Source organism: Cannabis sativa, chromosome 1 (assembly GCF_029168945.1).
Source record: "Cannabis sativa cultivar Pink pepper isolate KNU-18-1 chromosome 1, ASM2916894v1, whole genome shotgun sequence".
NCBI lineage: Eukaryota > Viridiplantae > Streptophyta > Magnoliopsida > Rosales > Cannabaceae > Cannabis > Cannabis sativa.
Window position 1 is genome coordinate 3,127,666 of NC_083601.1, and position 4,207 is coordinate 3,131,872.

General features: G+C 25.6%; 1 long non-coding RNA gene across 1 annotated transcript; it reads right to left on the reverse strand.

Moving 5' to 3' along the window:
- Nucleotides 1–1,617: 1,617 nt before the first annotated feature.
- On the reverse strand, nt 1,618–3,975 carry LOC133030216 (uncharacterized). The gene is made up of 2 exons (XR_009684083.1): nt 3,292–3,975; nt 1,618–2,770 (listed from the first exon to the last, which is right to left on the reverse strand). It is a non-coding gene; the product is annotated as an uncharacterized LOC133030216 (long non-coding RNA).
- Nucleotides 3,976–4,207: the final 232 nt, after the last annotated feature.

The following is a 4,207-nucleotide window of genomic DNA, read 5'->3' on the forward strand; positions in this document are numbered from 1 at the left end:
ACCAACTTGAAGACAATGCTTAATACGAACAGATACAAAAAATGTAAACAGTTTTGTCATAGCACTTTTAGATCGGATTATAATTAAACTTTATTTTGACAAAAAAATCAATTCAGGGTCCTATTTATACTATTTTAGAAAATACAGGGTCCATTTTGTCATTTAACAAAACACAGGGTCCAATTAGTAACTTTTGTAAAACAGAGGATCCAAAATGGTATTTACCGATTTTATTTATTTTGAAAATTAAAAAAAAAAAAAAAAAAAAAAAAAAAAAAAAAAAACCTTAGGTCAGTTTGGTCGGGTTAACCCGACCAAATAGATCAAACTATCAATTGGGTTACTAATTTTTTCTAAAACAATTGAGCGGGTTGTACTTAGAATTTCGCAACTCGATGTTTACATTGGATTTAAAATATGTAATATAAACCCACCAAACCGACCGATATACAACTTTAATAATATAGTTTTTACTAACAATTTTTAAAAAATAAAATAACAATTCCATAATTTTTTAAAAAAAAAATGGGAAAATCCAAGTCTAAAATTCCACATTTATATAAACTTAGAAAATATGTATTTTTTGCTGAATATTAAAAGAAAAATTACACAAAGTACCAAAAATATTTTTGGTACAATTTTAACATATTACGGTTTTCAATTTTTACGTTTATTATTATTTTTTTTTTAATTACAAATTTACAGTATACTATAAAATTAATAGGGAAACAATAAGAAATAATAAAATCAAAACAAAAAAATCAACAAAATATGCAAACAACAAGAAATTAGTATGAAAATAACATAAAAATACAATAATATGAAACAATAGTTTGTATTTTTGTAAAAAAAAAAAAATTATAAAAAGTAAAAATATTTAAAAATCTGTACAACCGTATTTTTATAATTTTTTAAAATATTTTTAATTAATTATGAAATAATCCCAAAAAAAAAATGCAATTTTCTGCTTAGAGACCAATGAGCCAATGATGGGCGTACTAATTCTACAATCTTCCAACAAAATTAAAGGGATAAGTTGATAACTACCCATTTTTATTATATATTAACTAAATATAACAACAAAATAATTTTAATTGATAAATAATCTCTTTTATAATTAAAGTACTAAATATAACCTCACAGAACTTATCAAAATTAGAGTTTCTAATACACATAATAGGAATATGACCTATAAAACTGGACATAAATTTAAAAATAGTAAAATAAAAGTAAAATTTAAAATAAAAAATAAAAAATAGATATAAAATGTAATTTCCTCAAAATTAAAAGGCCAAACCCAAAACCATTTGAGAAAACCAAGAGCAGGCCCAAGTGTTTTGGGCCTTGGGAAAAAATCTAACATGATATATTTCTTGAAAAAAAAACTAAGTTTATATTAAGAATAGTCTAACTAAAATTAAAATGAAATCAAAATAAATTAAACAAAAACAATAAATATACATATATATACTAGGTAGATGTTACATGTCAAAGCCACATTGTTAATTTTATTTGAAGTTTTAGATTATTTTTTATATTTTTCTATTTTTATTGCTTAGGCGTTTTTTATTTGAAAGAAAAATATTTATACTCAAATGTATAAATAGGCAAAATTAATAAATATAAACTGGCAAAATGTATTAAAGGAATAATATTAATGTTTTGAAAATTAATTAAAATAAGAAATTGTAACTTTTGAAAATTAAAAAAAAAAAAAGTTTAAAGTTTAAAAAATTTGAGAACATACTCTAACAATATTAATAAAAAAAAACAGTGAATATATAATTGATTATATAGAAATTATTCTGTACATAATTAAACCAATTTATCAATGCTTGTGTATAAAGTAAAACAAATAGAATATATAAGACAATGCTCTTTGGAAACGAATGCACATACAGTATCTACTGTTTTTATATAATGTGGCAAGTATTGAGTCATCTTTTTTAATATTTATTTTTCTTTATTAATTTTTTTAAATAATATGTTTCTAAAGAAAGTTTCCATAATTATTTTATTATTTGTTAAAAATCAAAGAGAATAACCATAACCATGACCCATTATTACACCATCCCTTTCTCTGTGAAATGTAGTCTCATTTTCATATCATCATCCCCACAAAAGGAAAAAAAAAATAGAATGCCTTATTATTTCGCCATAGGAAGTGGTCGAACGAATCCCAAGCAAGACTGAAAAAATCATAAACCTGCTCCACTGTCAATTATGTATTGTGCTCCACCAAAATATATTCACCTACCTTTAAGCCTCAAAAAATGTCAAAAAGCATATTAATGATGGCGAAAAATCATAAAAAATGTAAATGTACAAACAAAAGATGGTAAAATTCTTCAAAGGCATTCTCAAGAAACAAATTAGATCAAAATAGCACAAAATCAATATTTATAATAACTGTAGGATAATTTCAATGAGGTATGGTGTACTAATATTGGTGGTCGTAATCACACATATGTAACAATCTTTTTTTAAATGATAGAACTGATCACATATATATTTGCACTAAAAAAAAATAGGCTTCAATAAAGATAAATATGATTGATACGTGCAGTCATGTATTGATTTTCAATGGAATAAAAATTAGAAAATAAACAATACATTAAAGAGTGCATATCAAATTATCGCTCACAACAATCAATAAACAATATCTATTTAAAAAAAAAAATGCTAAAACTATATATGAAGAAATTATTATTGCGATAGCAAAACCTAACACATGTTTGATTAAGTGCTGAGCCAGAAATCTCACATCACCCTGCAATAAAAAAGTTTTAACAATTATAAAAGTTCAAAATGCAGCTATTCTCAACCACCAACAAATTAATATATGTTAAATACATCCAAAAAGCTTATGCAGAAATTACTATTGTTATAACAAAGCCTAAAACATGTTTGATTAAATACCAAGGAAGAAATCTTACACCCACATGCAATACAAAAGTTGTAGCAATTATAAAAGTTCAAAACACAACTACTCTTAAACACCAACAAATCATATTAAATACATTAAAAAAAACTTAATTATATGTAATATGGCTCACACATAGATATACACAAATACAAAAAAAAAATTATCAACCAAGCCTACTTAGCTGATGAAAATTGCCTCAGAGAAGAGATAAATTTATTAGTACCACATGGAGACAAATGAGAGACAGAAAAAGACAAAGGGAGAAACCAACGTGCATGCTCTTTAACTTGATTACGCATCTCGAGACTGCAATATTAGGAGAGAAAAAGATTTTAGAGACATGCAAAAAATGAGAATCAATTTACCTTGATGAAAAATTCCTCGATGTTTGAAGCGGTCCTTCTTGCGACACTAAGGCCATTTTCTGTGCTCCTGGCAATATCATATTCTCGTTGTTGGGCTTGACTTAGAAAATTTCTTCAAAACTTAAAAATAGATTATTCAAGACTCTTTGAAAGGTTGATTGAGAGTGGTGACCCAGCGATTTGATCCTCATTAATTTAGGGGAGTTGGTTTACAATTTCATCAACAGAATTACGATTTCAGTGGAGTTAGGTTTATGATTGTGTAGAGAAGTTAGGGTTACGATAAAAACAATTTACTAATATTTAGAGAATAATCAATTGAAGAGAATAATCGCACTTCACCAGGATTTTAACAATAATATTAATAATATAAGATATTAATGATGTAGTTTTATTTTTCAAACACGGAGAGTTCGAGACTTATTTTGTTAAAATTCTAAATATGTGTTATTATTAATATTATTAATATCTGTTAAATTTGGGAATATACCGTTTGTTAGAGAGATATGTGGTTAAATGATTTTTTTTAATTAAAAAAGATTGTTTAATTTTTTGGGTTTAATTATTGGGTTTATTTGTTAACGGGAGATCAAACCTATTAACATCGTTAAATTTAACAGAATATTCTTTTATTTTTAAGGTATATTTTGTTAAACCAAGAAATGTCGTTAGATAGACACTTTTAATATATAAAGATATCTTTTTTGGGAATGTATATATTGTGGCACGAATTTTGCACTATATTGGTGCAATCTGCGAGTGGTTGCACGTGACAAATCATAATGCGACATTATGGTATGGCTTCCCGCACCAGAAGTCCCTTCTTTTTCTTTAAAAAATTAAAAATATCACTTCAGTCTGTCAGTTGGGTCAGAATATGTCAGTTGGGTTAGAAAAGTTGCATGGGTTTTAGGGT